The sequence below is a fragment of the Porites lutea genome, chromosome 12, assembly GCF_958299795.1.
Source record: "Porites lutea chromosome 12, jaPorLute2.1, whole genome shotgun sequence".
In the NCBI taxonomy this organism is placed as follows: Eukaryota; Metazoa; Cnidaria; class Anthozoa; order Scleractinia; family Poritidae; genus Porites; species Porites lutea.
The window spans coordinates 10,387,307-10,404,049 of record NC_133212.1 but is presented as its reverse complement, the minus strand read 5'-3'; the positions used below and the strand labels follow the sequence as shown (position 1 = coordinate 10,404,049).

At 39.9% G+C, this 16,743-nt stretch overlaps 1 long non-coding RNA gene across 1 annotated transcript in view; it reads left to right on the top strand.

Annotated features, from left to right (window-relative positions):
- Positions 1 to 4,928, top strand: part of LOC140953964 (uncharacterized) — a 6,964-nt gene extending 2,036 nt beyond the window's left edge. The window contains exon 2 of the long non-coding RNA XR_012167472.1: positions 4,467 to 4,928. This is a non-coding gene — a long non-coding RNA (uncharacterized lncRNA). The remainder of the gene's footprint in view (positions 1 to 4,466) is intronic.
- The last annotated feature ends 11,815 nt before the right edge of the window (positions 4,929 to 16,743 follow it).

Below are 16,743 nucleotides of genomic sequence, written 5' to 3'. Positions count from 1 at the left end.
ATGGAAAGTGCTTTGTACGATATTTACGCACTCGTTGTTTTTGTATCAGAAATCTTACTTGTTTGCTGCGCTCACTCTTTCGATTTCTGATACATAAACAACTCGTGCGTAAATACCGTACGCCAGCACTTTCCGTGAAGTATTCTCTATATGTACACCCAAAAAATAGCAATAATCTTCGATCACATTCAAGAACCATAATGGCTCTTCATCACAGTAGATTACACCTGCAAGACAAATTCTTAATTGGAAAACAAATCAGGCCGAATTTTTTGCGTTTCAGTTTACGTCACAAAATTTTGCCAACACATCTGGGGATATACTGTGAACCAACCTTTTATACTTTTTATACATCACATCTGAGGTGAAACAGTACTATGAGTTACTGTATTTATCATACAGACCTCGGACAGAATGCAGTATTTCACAATTTTTCAAGACAAATTGCACTCAACCAATATTCAGGACGATCAATCGTGTGCTTTTAGCGGAACCATTCAAAAATTTCTAAAATAACCTATATGGAGGGTCTGAATGGGGGGGTCCACTTGTCGGTTGTCGGTTAAAATTCAGTAATTTTGTCGGTAGTCGGTTAAAATTTTTGATCTTTGTCGGTAGTCGGTTAAACTTATGTCCCATAGGGAAAAAATGTCATTTATGTAGCGTTTTCAAACAGTTGGTTTAAAGACGGGACGGTTTTGCTTAAACTTTGTGTTTCGATATGTGCCATGAAAATGTTGGAAAGGAAACTGCTGTCTTTGTGCTCATCGCGGTAACGTGGGTTTGTACTGATAGTTCTTTACATTAAACGGGAAAGAATTTTCTTTGAGGATTAATCTAAGCAAAAAACGTTCGGTTTTTTCACCTTTGACTTTTCAATAAAATTTATAAAGTCGGTAGCATCTTTAAGGTGTGACTTTGTGATTTTGATATTGGCTGTAGCAATGTACCTGTATCAACAACAAAAAAAGGAAATTCTTTCCCTTAGGCCATCTGATGAGTCATAAATTTAAAGAGGTTACTTACTTCCTCGAGCTAACGGTTAGATTAAATACAAAATGCTCTTTTTTCTGGAAACAAATATTGATAATATCAGCCCATGTCGGTAGTCGGTTAATGTTTTTCCTGTCGGTAGTTGGTAATTTTTTACTCATTTTGTCGGTAGTCAGTAATATTTTTCGCCCTTTGTCGCTAGTCGGTTAACCCCATTCACACCCTCTATATGGCCAGCCGGTTCTTACTTTTGAAAAGCGCCAAATTTGCAGTGCGAGCTGTGGTAGAGTGTTTGTATGAACATTAAATGGGCTCCTGGAATTTCAGGATTATGTTTATTTTTTTATTTAACGGTTTTATAACGATGTGTAATCTTAAAAAGGGTTTGATACGCGAGTCATTTTGAGTACTCCTGCAACCGATGTTCATGAACAACTGAAAACAAACGGCACGGCGATTAAAGTTGCAAGAGAGACTACTAACAATCAATAAAGAATATAACTCGGTGAAACATTTACAGAGACAACAAGACAAGTATGAAAGTGTCTCTAAAAATCCTGAGTCTTTTAAGCTGAAAGCTTAAGTTTATGTTTTAAGCCGGCTTCACGGTGATTGCTTTTTTCAAAGATGTACTCGAGGAAAGAAAATCGCTCAAAGTTTTCTTACCACAGCCAACTTTGTAACTAAATCTTCTTCGGAACTTCTTCTTTCTATTTGCGAAGAGAAAATATATCCTAAGGGTTTTTAAAGTTCTGTAAGCTTATATCAAGCCTGATACTATATAGGTCAGATCATTGTCTCAAATCCTACAAACGTGCATAAACTTGCCGCATAAGCTGTGCTCGATTTCGTGAAATTAGATATAAAAGAAAAACAAACATCACATACAATATTACTCGGGCTTACCATTCGAGATGCAGCTCCTGAAAGCTATCAAGTAAGGCCAGAAGCGCTTGAGACTTTAAAACCCTCTTACGCATCAAGTAAGGTAAAAAACGAAAACGACGCTATCCGAAATCGGATTTCCGACTTTTATAAACGACGTGTTTCTCAACCAAAAACCCAATAAACAAACCAGCCATGAATAACAGAAGACTCTTGAAAGCAGCTGTATTTCATTTTATACATCCACTGGAAAAAGACAGTTAAAAATATCACAAGTTGACACAAAACTCTGTCAGCTTCAGCTGTCAAAGTAAACAAGTTTCACGATGCTGAATAAATTTTCCGCGTGAACTCACCAGTCAAATTTTGACCAATCAGAGGATAAAAGTTGGACGTGATCAAGGCGTGACCATGGTAAGAAAAGGTCTTCCCTCCCGCCTGTATTTTTAACTAACCCTCTGAATTTTTGCGTCTGAGGTCAGTTTAAAATCAAAATCTTAAAGGTGCGGGGCCATCGGGCCATAGTGACATAAACACATGCATTTCATATGAATTTTTAAAAAAAATAAAGTTGAACCTGCGATCATTTGAAAACTAGTAACTTGTCGGCGGATAACTTCAAAAAAATACTCGACCTCAATGGATCGATACCTGAGCCCGCGATAATGCCAGGCGATACTGGTCAGTGAATACCCTGTTTTGACAGCTGTTAATTGACCACAACATTGATGTGCAATCAGTTTTCTCCTCGATTTCCAAACTAGCTAGAAAGTGCGAGAGGCGGACGGACGGTCGTGCGTACGGTCACGTGATTACCACATTTTGTCGGATGGGTAGATTACCACATTTTCTTAGCTATGGGGCTCCACCCACGCACGCGCACTTCGCGCGCGCGTGGAGCTCCGCTATTATTCATTCAAACTATTTCGCGATTTCTAATTGGCTCAAATCCCCCGGCTAATTCGTCGCAGTCAGCTGGCGATGACTAAATTTGGAAGATGCGAGCACCTATACCATCGATTCAATAGTATATTTGATTAGAAACAAGGTTGATCGATGGTATATTGACCTAGAAACAAGGCTCTTTGGGCAATAGTGAACTAAAAAATGGTGTTCACGGTTATCCAAAGACGAAAAGCTGATTTCTGACTAAAAATGAATGAAAGAAACGTAAGACACACAAAACATATTGCTAGATGGATGTTATCTACTTTTTGAGGAATATCTGCAAGAAAACAACATCTAATATCCTGAAACCGTGCCGAGAAATAGGCCAAAGTTTTGAAGAAAGCCTCTACTAGGAGGAGGTTAGCTTGTAATAAGAACATAGAAACATTTTGAATGAATAATAAAATAATTATCGAATTTGGTTTCGTAGAGAGTGAAGAATTATGCAGATATTGGAGGCTCAGTGTTAACCACCGAGGAGATAACATCACTCCTCGATCTGCATAATTCTTCACACCATAATCTGCCTTGTTCTATAATTAATAAATATTAGTATCATCATCCTCATCATCAACTTCATCGCCATCACCTACATCGCCAGCACCACCACAAACACCACTCCCATTTTCCAACCGCCTTTTAGTCCTAGCTGAAGTCACTTCATCTTAAAATATCTTTCAGCTTGCACGCTTTACTAAAGATTTGAGATAATAGAGAACTTTAGACCCGAGGACGAGGACCACTACGAGTACGAGATTTTCTCAATACTAAGTAGAACACGCGCGTGAGCCAGCGCCATTTTGGCGGGAAAACGTGATAGCCGTCGTATTTCTACAACTGGTTTTAGCGAGAATGTCGTAGTGGCAGGAATAAGTTATCAAATGTAAGAAGTTTTGTCATTTTGATACCGGGAGAGGGCTTAACCTCCTTCAGTATAATTAACCTTAGTAACTTTTTTGGTGAGAAAAACGAAAATGAAGCTTTCCGGGGGTCTGTTGAGAACACGCGCAAAAACTTTAAGTTAAATATCGTACTCGTTCGATTCTTGTCCTCAAATCTAAAGCTCTCTAATGTTATGCATTTTCACATTGGGAAAGAATTCTTTAATGAGACACTATATTAACCGATAATTTGTGCGAAAAGGTGTAAACGAGTCAAACGCACAGTTCTATTTAAGGCGGCAACCGAAAAAGGTAGCCCACACCAAATGGATCAAACTCGTTCAAGAAACAATCCCCCTACCAGATTCCGCCGTATCGTCAGTACCCTATGTATGCCGGCACACTGTTATTTCATCTCTGCAGTGCATGCCGAGAGGCGCCCTGCCACACATATCCATCCACACAAATCCGGGCAGACTGAAACCACAAATCCCTCGAATCAAAAAAACAAAATTAAACATAACAAAACAAGCAAAAAAAAAACGCTCTGGGAATTAGAAGTGGTTTGGGTGGCGAAACCGAAGGCGGAGATAAAATGGAAAGGGATGATCTCTTTTATCTCCATTTCATTTCTCAATGAAACTGTGTCATAATTGACACTGCTATTATTATTAGTATAATTATAATAATAATAGCAATTATTGTTATTACAATCTCTAGTATTATTATTAATAGTTGTTTATTTTATTCTCTCAACAGATTGGATACGCAGACGCTATGAAACTAATCCCATTCGTTTTATGCATCGTGCTGGTCGTTATGTTAACTGCACCAGAAGATTCTGAAGCCGGCAAGATTTCTGTTACAGTACCGAGTCTTCCTCCATGGGCTAAGGAAATTACAGCGTCACTCGGTAAAAAGGCGTTGAAAAGAATGGTCTTCGCTCTTTGTAAAGTCGACGCTCCTGCCCGGTGCCCTCCGTATGCGGTTGGTGTTGGTCTCAATGAGGGTCAGGCCAAAATTGTAGCGAAAATTTTCGAAACTACACCCCCGCAAGGGAAAAAAGAGTGCGGGGAGTACTTTAAAAAAGAAAATTGTGAAACCTATGAACTCTGCCAAAATCGTTAAAGAGCAAAAAAAAAAGGTTTATGAAAAAAGATTTTGCATAGTTGTAAAGAGCTTCTACGCTTGTAGATCAATAAAGTAATGACTATATTTAAATGTCTTGGACCAAATAATCCAGCTTTTCGACTACATTATTATATATTGCTCTAGTTCAACTATTGAGCACTCTAATAGTCGATGAACTTAATGTTTGGTTATTATGTATCATATAATTGTAGTTCGAGGAAGGCTTTTAACTGCTATAAATTCAGTAGTTGGAATCATTCAAGCCCGCCCATTATGGAATCCGGAATCCAAAATAGTCAATATAAAAACTAATTCATTGTAGTGTAACCATTGTTTTTTCTCCACCTTGCTCTTTCTGTTTTTCCTTTTTCTTTTCTTGCAAGTGTGGTTTTCGAGCTTGCTGAGCGCAAAAAAACCTGCCTTTTCGAGCCAAAGAATTCTCTAGTGCCATTCCTTATAAGTGTGCCATTTTGGACTGGCAAACTGCGTTTAAGGTCATTTCGCATCAATGCTGTTGGTTTGATTCTGCGAAATGAGCAGCGTTGATGCCAAATGGCCTGAAACGTCAAAATAGCACATTTTGAAAGATTGGCAGTATTATTTGCAAGCATCTAGCCAATTTTTTGAATACCAAGCTAACGAAATTTGCAGTCATCGGGTGAAAAGGCGTCAAATGGCAGCCTTTTTGGGCCCGATAAGCTCCAAAATCACACTAACCAAGGTAAAGGAAAGAAGAGAAAGAAAGATCGAAGAGGAAGAAAGAAGGAGAAGAGAAAAAAGCAATGGTTGCACTCTTAGTTTTTATAATGGCTAATTAGGTCGAAAAAAACAGGTCTATTTGGCGGTAGCGTTTTCAAAAATCCGGCTAGATACATCTGTGTGATTTTCCTAAAAGGTGCTCGTTCAGTATTCGCTTGAACACGGGCATCGCCAGTGTTCAAGCTAGGGTAGCCAAAAAAAATCCAGGGGGCCTTGGCGTCATGCGGGGTGTCAGCATATAGCCCAGTCCCAGACCTAACAGTGGGTGGGTGAATGGCTTTTTTTGTGCTAAAAGAGTGGGATGGGGAGGGGAGGTTTTGTCAGTTTCATTAGAGTTTCAAGTCAGAAAGCAGTGCGAAGTCAATAGAGATTACTTCATGGTTGGTGAGTGCGTACTATTTTTATTCACGAGTTGTGAAGAATCGCAAACGAACGAGCGAGTCATCGAGCGAGTGAGTTTGCGATTCTTCACAACAAGTGAATAAAAATCGTACAAGCGAACCAGCCATGAAGTTATTTGTTAATTTTATAAGTACTGAGATTTCTTTCAAACAATAATGACAATTAACAGCGATAAGACAATGAAATGAGTTTTATTTACTCATACGCTCCTTAAAAATTCAACATCTTTTCAAAATTTCTAGACAATGAAATGAGTTTTATTCACTCGAAAGCGTAAAAACTTCAACAGTTTCTTTTCAAAATTTCAGCAAAGGGAAAAGAGGAAATTTTATAGCTAGTGATATATGACAACATATTCATATCATAGCAATGTTTTTACTCATCGTCACTGTCCTGCAAAGGCCTCAGTCTCTTCCATCGTGGCAACGCTTCTGATGGGAGGACTTTTCTTGTTCAGTCTCAAATACGAGGTCATTCATGATACTGGCAGAGTATAGTAGCTGTTCTTTTTTAGATGTCGTTCAAAACTTGCCAATAGACTTCGGAGCGAAGAAGGCTCATAGTCTTTCCCTTTGGTTCTGACCGAAATGATAAACTCGTAGATGTATTGGTTTAACTCCAATGCTGGAATTTCTTCAACTTCAGCAAAAATGCCATTTTATTAATTGCTAACAAATTTTTAAAATATACTGAAACTGATCTATTGTTTAATCAAGAATTTTTGACATATTTTGTTTTCTCTTTTGTTTTGTTTTTTCGTGCAATTCCTACACCGTAATTTTAAGGGAGTTATTATAACTCCAAAAATGGAGTAACAGGATAACCTCTTTTTGGGGATTACTCTAACTCCTAATTTGACTACGAATTTGGGGTCATTTTTACTCCTCAAAAATACTTCTTTTTACTCCCCGTCTGGAGTTAAAATAACTCTGAAATGGGGTCATTTTTACTCCTTCCATGAGTTGTTTTCACTCTTTTTGGAGTTAATTTAACTCTGAAAGTGGAGTAAAAATTTTAGGTACAGGATAATTCCTTTTTGGGAGTTATTTCAACTCCTCAATATCTGGGGTCACTTTTACTCCCCAAAAAAAGTTTTTTAAAATCCTTTTTGGAGTTAAAAAAACTCCACTGTAAGGAGTTAAATTAGCCCCACTAGAGGAGTTATTACTAGGAGTAATCGGAGCTTAGGAGAGTGCGTTCGATATGTTTGTTAGGCATACAGGTAGCAGTTGAGGGGGAAGGGTGGTTGCGATATAGATAAATATGATTATGGCACATTTTGAACGCAAGGGTTGCATACAGCGAAACATCTATTTAAACTGTGTATCATTATAAGAAGGTTTTGAAAAGATATAGTATGGTTCGGTGTCAAGTGCTTGTAATCGGAGGAGATATTGGCCAGAGTGCGTCGGGCGTGTAAACAGAACATTTTGTTTTACTGGTGCGATTACAGGGCGCAGTTGCTCAAGGGCCGATTAGTGCTTTACCCGGGATTCCTTTTTTTTCTTCAAAAACATTTCTTCGGATAATTTTCTCTGTTATTTTTAAGAGCATCCAATCATCAACTTGTTGACAAAATGAATTAAATTGAATTTACTGTTTTAAAAGCTTTCGCATCTGAATTCAAACTTCGCACCCTGTGAAAGCCTTCAATGGAATGTGTGTGCGGCTCACGTCAATAACTTTTCCAGTAATTTGGTCGAGCGTGTTGATTTCAGTGACGCGATAATAGCGCTACTGTGGGCTGGTTTATAAGTTTTTCCTAATAAATAACATAGAGTTTAAGTGTTCGTTTGTCCGGTGCCGAAGATATCACAAGTCATGATCAAATAGCACCGCCGAGCTTCACATCTCGGTAGATTTACTTTGAGGCACAACGGCTGGCTACCTACACGACTCGGTAGATTTACTTTGTGACCCAACGGCCGTCGAACTAAACCCGGTTTGATGCATGCACCAGGAGCAGACATTTTCCAAAGACAGTGACGAACCATGCTGAAAAATATGAAGGCTTATAATCCAAAGTAAAATTTAACAGCAAACTTTTGAAAGACGAACACTTTGGACGATTCAGCAAACACAGATCGATGTACGCTTAACAAAGAGTTAGCAAACTTTTTAAAAGATGAGCGCTTTACGAAGACAGAATATCAGACCTCAGCAAACCTTTGAAAGATGAAGGCCGAGGACACACGAATCGCCACGTGAATTAGCGCGTCAAAGTGAGGCAAAACGTAAGCAAGTGGCTCAAAGCGAGGCAAATGTGTGTCGACGACGAAAAAACCTCCCTTATTAATTGCACAGGACACCCAATAATGCACCGAACACCCAACACAAATTAGGGGTTGCGTTACTTGAAAATTACTGTGTGCGTGAGAGAAGTTTGACATAAGGTGGAACCCTAATTTAACGAACCTCTATATAACCAATTCCTCGCTATAACGAACGATTTTCTTTAGCCTGGTCAAAATTACACTAAAATGTATGGAACAGAACCTCTATTTCACGAACCTCGATTTAACGAAACCCTCGTTATAACGAAGCAGTCCATGCCAAAAGCGCAATCGTAAAATATACCTCGATATAACGAATAAAATGTCAATATGTGATAAAAGGTGAAAGCCAAACAGACCAACAAAGATAAAATTTATGTGTACAGCAGTTGTATCCGTTTTGTTTGCCCTTTCTTGAGTTTTTAGTGACGTAGCTATATACAGCTCGGTACGAGGCGAGAACAAATGCTATTGCAGTAATTGCTCAGATCCGAGAATACTGGATTTTGTAAATTTCTTGTAAATATCAAAGTGGAGATTTGAAAACCGGGTTAGCAAAAAAAAGTCAACTCATTCTGGGACTTGCCAATTGAAAACAATAAAAAAATCATTCAAAGGCCGATTAAAAGCCTTTATCTGACGCCTGGCAGTAAGTTAGTGGTTCCCAGAAGCATTTCAACGAGTCCGAATTTAAAATGACGCAAATTTAAGAACATTTATTCAGTAATCTGACTCCGTGAAGTTTCAAACCGGTGTCTTTTCAGTCTAGACTGAATTTTTAAGTTGAGTGAACTGCAGCCAAAAAGTGCCTAGTTAAGGCTCACATGTCAACTTAAATAGTTAGCAAAACACCACTTTTCGCGGTCCGATAAGCGACAGGATTTCGCATGGAATGGATAACACACTGATTGAAACGCAGTACACAAATTATCACCTTCTTATCTGCAAAACCCGGCCTAAATGGTTCAAGGCCAAGAGCCCGCTGAAACTAGACCTAGATCGAATATTCCCGAGTCGAAAATTGGTTGTTCAAGGCACAATCAGCTAAGCTAAACGCCGACGAAACGTTTTTATGGCTCACACAGAATATTTAGGTGCAACAGCTCACTGATACAACGCAACCACATACCAGTCAACACCGTGCGGAAATCACACAATCACACACTTTCGCGGCACTGATACGACTATCCACAACCACGCATAATCTTTTCACGTTTCAAGCGAAATATCATCAAATACCGGTAACTCGGAAAAACTCAGCCTACTGGCAGATAAACACCTCTTGACTTTTCTGTTACACTCTCATCTTCTTCAAGTTCCTAGATGTAAGGTCACACGGTTTGCAGACCAGCACAGATCCTGTTTTCACACCACAAAAAAAGTCAGTGGCCCGGGTCAAAGTTAACCTGTAATTTTGCTCCCGCCTTAGCCCGCGAGCAAGCTCTTCTATTTGGGCGAGTGAAAAACGAGTCTTGCGAGAACGCACGAGCGAGCGGCGAAGCCGCGAGGGGCAGGGGAAGGGAGAGCTTGCAACTATCTCTCATAAAATTTCATTTGACTTCGCCCAGAAAAAGGGAAATACCATTGGCTGAAAAATGACGTTCCAGAAATCAAAGGCAAAGCTGGCATCCGCTTCGTCTGTGTGTCAAATTTGGTTCTCAGGGGAATCAGATTGGAACCGAGAACTTGTTTCAGCCCTCGAGGCAGACGGGCTTGTTTGATGTAATTCTCGCAAAGAGAATATTGCGAGCCGAGGATAAGTCGGACCGAGTCTGTAGTTCTTGTGGAAGGAAAACCCTTCATCAGTTGTATTCTTTCGTTTCAAGCGCCTTGTTTAGTTCTGAAAACTGGGAGAAAGTGAAGAGTGATTGAAGCGCTGTCTTCCAAAATCGGTTTCTTCGCCTGATTGAATTCTACTAGGTAGAAAAATTCAGAAACATGTACTTGACAGTGTAGCTGTGTAACTTGACCGTAAAGAAGGAAAAGAGAAAGAGTTGGAAGCAACTGCATGGACTGGAATTAAAACTTAAGAGAGCTAAGTGTAGGAAAACGCTATTCTCTGGTTCCAGACGGACAAATATGTGATGTTTTTTGTTGGTGATTGTCTTCTACACTAGTACTGCAGTATGGACCACTTTTCAAAAATTAAGGAAACGAGAATCAAAGTAGTGAGTTCTTATCCGAGCGGACACGTTAAAGTTCGATTTCCCCGTGGAAAAAAAAAACATATCGGTGATTAAAAACATTGCTTTGATGCTGTTGCGAAAGCGATTTATAAATAAATAATTCTACGCACCCTCGGCTGCCTAAACTTACTTGACAGGCGTTTGTCATTTTTCTAATCTGCGCCACGTTTGCGGTGACAGTTTTCAGCCTTTGCGGAGTCCCGGGGTTTCCGGGGTGGAAATGAAAATTTTTGAGAGATTGTTGCAAGCTCTCCTTTCCTCGGCCCCTCGCTCGCGCGTTCTCGCGAGGCTCGCTTCGTTTGCCCAAATAGGAGAGCTTGCTCGCAGGCTACTCTCGCCTAATTAATTTGACTCCTAAAAGTCTGTTCCCGTGGTCACGTTAGACAAGCGAAAAATATCGTACCTTTCTATCTCAGCCCGGATCAGGGTGATTGTTCCGTTCAGCCTAATGAAACTAGGATACAATACGATAGTGGGCGATGCAGACTCTGCGAATTGTGTTAACTTTGTCCCATCTCAGAGCTTTACATGAAGTTGTCTGGGAAAAGTGACCATGCAATAGTGAAATGTAAGCTGCTAAACGGTAGCCTGAATATCAGGCGTTTCTGGGGGAAAAGGGGAGAGATGGAAGCGAAAAAGGGAGAGAGCTGAAGGAGAGAAACTAGGGAATCCAGAAATTCAGCCGAGACAACGCCGTCGATAAGTCAGCAAGAAGCTCCGATTGGCGCCAAAACGAGTAGTAAGGCTAAACTTTCAAAACTCGCTTTGCTCAAGTTCCCTGGTAATGCCACAGAATGGATAACACTTCGGGACAGTTTCTCGTCTGCCATCCATTTAAGCGAGGAACTCAGCGAAAGCGACAAATTTCAGTATTTGCGAATCTGTGTTAGTGGGAACTGCAACCGAAACTAGTTCGGGTTTGCCTTTGAGCAGGTCGAATTAAGGACCGGTCATTTATTAGAAGGGAAGGGGGGGGGGGGTGGGCTGATGCATTTTAATTTTCCTATACATAATTTCTCGTGGGCCTGTTCTTGCCACTGCATAACATAATGTGGCCCCCCTTCGAGTCTGCACATGAAATAAGATGACCCGCCCTCAACTGCAGAAAGTTCTAATATAACTTACAATAAAACTCTCCGAAGTATTTAAAGCAAATAGCGAGTAGCCCTCCTACCAGATCTAGTAGTTGTCACTGTGATCTGAAGTATTTTGTACGAATGATTTACCAGGCTTTGATCTTGGTCGCTTATTAATTCATGTTTATCTTGGATATTTTCAATATGCTGCTTCATCAATCGAAATGATGCAGGAGTCTGATTTACTTCAGGATTGTTAAAATCGTGTTGCTGCAGTTTCTTCTTCTCATTGGGATCACAGACCTCATGTATTACACCCGCTTTCGTATTTCTCGCTCCCACATCTGTGCCAGGCCGTAAATATGCCTTATCGTCCATACTGACGACAAGACTATGCTCTTTCTGACTTTTAGAAAACATTGTAAGCTTGCAGTGGCATTCAAAAAATGAGCACGCTGGTGATGTGAGGTCACTGTGTCATGGTCTTCTGTTTTCGGAGGTTTCTTGGTACACCAGAGCCACTTTGCAACATGTGACTTGGCAGCAGTAGACCTCACATTTTTGGGCTTTCCCCGATTTACTACTGTTGCTGATTTTATACGCTTTTTACCACGTTTCATGAGCGAATAGTTGGCGAGAGAAAGGAAGTCTATTTTCTTTACTCTGTTGTTGGTATATAGCGTAGTTTCATGCCGTCTTCCGTGATAGGTACTCTTTGTTGAAATTGCCTTGGCTATGAAGGTTTCGTTTTCTGAATCCAGCAGTTGTGGTGCCCCTGCCCTAACTTTCTCTTTTTTAGTCTATTTGTAGCCACAAGATCTTGAGCAATTTTGCGCTTTCTTTGCTGTGCTTTCCTCTGAGAAGAAGCGCTTCCATTTTTTTTCTAAGTCCTTTAACTTAGCCAACCTTTCTGTTAAGGCATCTTTTTCAACTTCAAGTTCGCACTTCCACCTTTCTAAAAGTAATGATTTATCTAATTTCGTATCAAGGTTCTGAATCTTCTCTTCTACATTCTCAATTCTCTTACGTGTTCTGAGCTTCACAATGTCTTCAGCTGCCTTAAATACATTCTCGCTTTCATCTGCTACAGTCAAAACTTTGGAAAGAAAATTGACTGCCACCGCAAATATAACTGCTTTTAATGCCATGGGATCATATTCTGTGTCTATTGAGTTCAATATCTTGTTTAGCAATTCAGAGTCAAGAGGAAATCGTTGACCACTCAAACGACTCATTGTATTTTCTTCTGAAAGTTTTTCGAGCTCTAAAAAAAGTCCGGAATACTAACCTCTTCACTCTTCAATAAAATATAACGTTTTCCAAACACTTCAGTTATAATAAACACAAGTCATGATCTCTATGAAGTAAGTGATCTCGGAAGGAACCTTCTTCAGAAGAGCTATCAAAGAAGCCACAATAAAGCCCATAAGCATCTTCAAAGGAAATGACACCAATTGCTTTGCTCGAATGCTTACTTTGTGCAAGCAGGTGATTTAAGATGTAAATCAAACCATTCAATATCCTTCCCAGTAACTTGCTATTAGTACATTTAAGCAATCCCTCTAGCTTGTCCAAGTTGTTTCCCACTTTACACGTTTGAAGGGAACTGCGAAGGTGTTTTCCTACACAAGACCCTAATTTTGCTTTGCTTCTTAATTGAGAGAACGAAAAGCTGCCCTCTTTTTCAGTTGATATAAACTTAAATTCCTGTTCACAAGGTCCATCCTTCTCCGACTTGTTGTCATTGATCTCGATATCCGCCTTGTTTTATAATTCCATGCTTTGAACCACTGAAGGACTGGAACTTTTGTTCCCTGTACTCCTGGGATTCTTGTGTAAATCCAAAATGGCAGATGAAACACAGGCTAATGAACACTCGTTGCAAGGATTCTAGAATTTGCCGATTTACAGCATTGCCAAGAGGGCCTTTGCAGCCTTCAAGAGGTTGATAAAAGTGACCTGCAAGTGACTTTGAAGGTATAAGGATACGTGGTGGCCATACGTGGTATCATGAAGTTCAAGTTACATTCATTAATATCTACCTCTCAGGTATGTCCAAGGTTGAGGTGAAACGTTCTTTTAAGAAAGAGAAAGGAATATTGAACAGAAAAAGCATAGGAATGTGATTTAAATAAAGAGTTTTGGGGGTATTGAATTTCAAAGGCCAAGTAATAAAAACGCGCGTCCTTGGGAGCAAACTAAATATGGCTGGATACCAAACCCAAAAACAGACAGAGCAAAGCTCATGAATGAAGTGCTGCCCAAATTCTACAAGGCATGTTATAGCAAGTGTAAAGATGCTCGTGAATTCGTGAAGCTATTTCACTGCGAAGGAAGACGCCAACATGAAAGCCATCAACATGTTTCAAAGATTTCCGCAACTGTTGACGCCATATTGAGCAGCAGAAATCCTGGCGCTGCGGGAAAGTTTTTTGACGAGTAATATGTTCACATACCATCAGACCAATTGATTATAAGAGGAAATATACAAAAGCTAGTTAAAGTACAAGAGGAAGTTGAGAAGGAAGAGCAAGATATCAAAGATCACCTGAATAGCCTCTATTCTAAGTCTGACAAACTTAAAGATGGGAAGGGGAGCCAAAGAGATTTTGACGAGGAAAGGATCACTGTGCTGATAATGCTCAGGAAAAAAATTATCCAAAACATTCAACATCTACAGGATGCAGAGAACAAATGTAAGGATATCTTTCATGTACACATTCTGAAGTTTAAATCAAAAATGCGTTCAAAAAAAGAAAATAAGAGAAAGGCACAGCTAGAGGAGAAAAGCTGGACGAGAAGAAGAGACTATCGGTTTAATCTCCAAACTACTGTCTGATGGTGATATTCTAGTTAAGGAAGTCAATGTCAGGCTGCTCTAATATCCTTAATAGGGACACAAGTTTACTGGCTAAAGCAAATGATTGAAAGAGGGCTTATAAGTGATCAAGGTTGTACACTGATGAAAGAGTACTTGCCCTTTATCAGCTCTTCAAACACTGAATCAGAGGACAGTGATATTGAGTAATAACGAGTAATACATGAACTTTTTTTTTTCCAATGTGAGAAGACAGCTATACACCATGTTATGTTGGTTTGTTATGCCATCATTTTGATGATAAGTAATATTTGACCTGTTGTTGATTCCTTCAGTGTTGTTTCTTTTTTGTGGAACGGAAATTGGAATGCACAAAAATACATGGCCCCTCAGAAATGGTTGAACAATTTTATGCAGCCCCCTATTCTCAGGTGCACAAAAAGGTATGACCCCCACCCCATTTGCAACAGCCCACCCCCTCTAATAAATGACGGTCCCTTACAACCATGCGGCCGATCTTCTCCTGAAGCGGTTTGGAAGCAAACAAGTAATTATTTCAAAACACCTTGAAATGTTGGTGCAGCTGCCAAAAATGAATAATTCGGGTGATATGAAACAACAACGGCTACTTTTGGACAAAACTGAAGCGGCCATCCGAAGTTTACAAGGAATCGGTGTATCATCCGAGACATACTGAACATTTCTCACACCTGTCATAATAGCCAAAATACCGCAAGAGTTACGTCTTATTTTAAGTCGTGGTATGACGAATAGGACTTAGACACGGTGATGAACTCCTTTCCGGAATAATTACAAATACGGGAAAGGTGTACGCTGTGACCTGTTTCAGAACAGACGCCAAGGTTGGGGATGAGAGACTTCGGATTTGGATTTCGACACGGTCAAATCAGGGTATCTCCCACTTCATCAACGTTGTTTTCAAACCAAGAAGGACCACTGACAAACATGTGGTGTACCTTTTGCAACGGCCCTCATCCGTCAAACAGGTGTGCTGTTGTCACTGATCCTGAGACAAGGAAGAACATTGTCCGACGTACAGAAGGGACGATGTTTTGGTTGTTTAAAGACTAGTCACATCATATTTTTTATGCAACGTCGAACAAAGATTAACAATGAGTATGCGAACACAAAACTCGAGGCTGAGAAGGATTGAAAAAAATTGTCCGTTTGAGAATCAGGTGGCACTGCCGATTGGCCCGTTTCTTTTTCTTAGCCAAGAATTTGTTCCATTTAATGCAAGACCACGTTTGGTAACTCATTTGTTTTAAGCAGTACAGTCAAGCCTGCATTAAGCGGTCACCATTGGAGAATTCACCTCATGTAATAAGGAAATCCAAGACTACCTTGCATTCTGGATTCCAGGTTCAAGAATTCCAGTCATTGTCATTGGAACTTGGATTCTGGATTCCAATCGTATGGTATGGTACATAGTGTCCGTTTAATAGAGGTGAAGATAATAACAAGTAACGCTCGCTTTGACTACGAAAAAAATACCCGCGTCCGCTTAATATACGTGACCGCTTAATTCAGGTCAGTTCCACAGTAATTAAGGGGCATTCTGATTGTTGTTGTTTCTGTTCTTTTTTTGCGAGAAATGATGTTGATTCGAGAGGGAAATAAATTAAGGTAGAAAAGATATACTTATGAACCAGTTAGTCCGCTAATGAGCTCAGAGGCACTTGGTTTTCGTTATCGACTAGCTAGTGTTAGTCTACTAAATTTTTCATAATTTTAACCCCCTCCTCAGTTTTTCTTCATTGAAAAGATTCGAAAAATTAACCAAACATTCCGTCTTACACATTTCCTGAACCAATGACCACGACCTAATGGAACCTCTTTTGATTGAATGAAATTTTGGCTTGACTAGTTGGCCAGAGTCTTCCCTTGAGGAAAAATATGTTCGGGACTTCAGAACGTGACCCCTTGATAGAGTGTGACCGCTTAATGCAGGTCCACTTTATAAAGGTTTTACTCTAGGTCGAAAACAAAATTGGACTAAGCACCGTCACATAAAATCAACTGAAACCTAACTCAAAAATCCACCACGAATCCTAACTTGGCAAATAGGTATCCTCAATCTTCTTACGTTATAATGTACAGGTAAGTCAGTTCGTCAGTAATGGGATCCTAGGCGTCATTTATCGGCGTCATGTTGCGGGCTCTTGCCGTTTCGCATCATCAGCTTTCACCTCAGATTCGACCTAAATTGTGTCCAGCCACTTCATCTTGACCTACACCTGCAAACAAAATGGTGTTGGTATTCAAGCAGGGTGAAATTTCACGTCGTCCATAAATCATGACATGACTAAGTCACCGTGAAAACTCGTTACCGCCGACGCCTTTTATCATTGCTCTGGACCGCAGATTGAA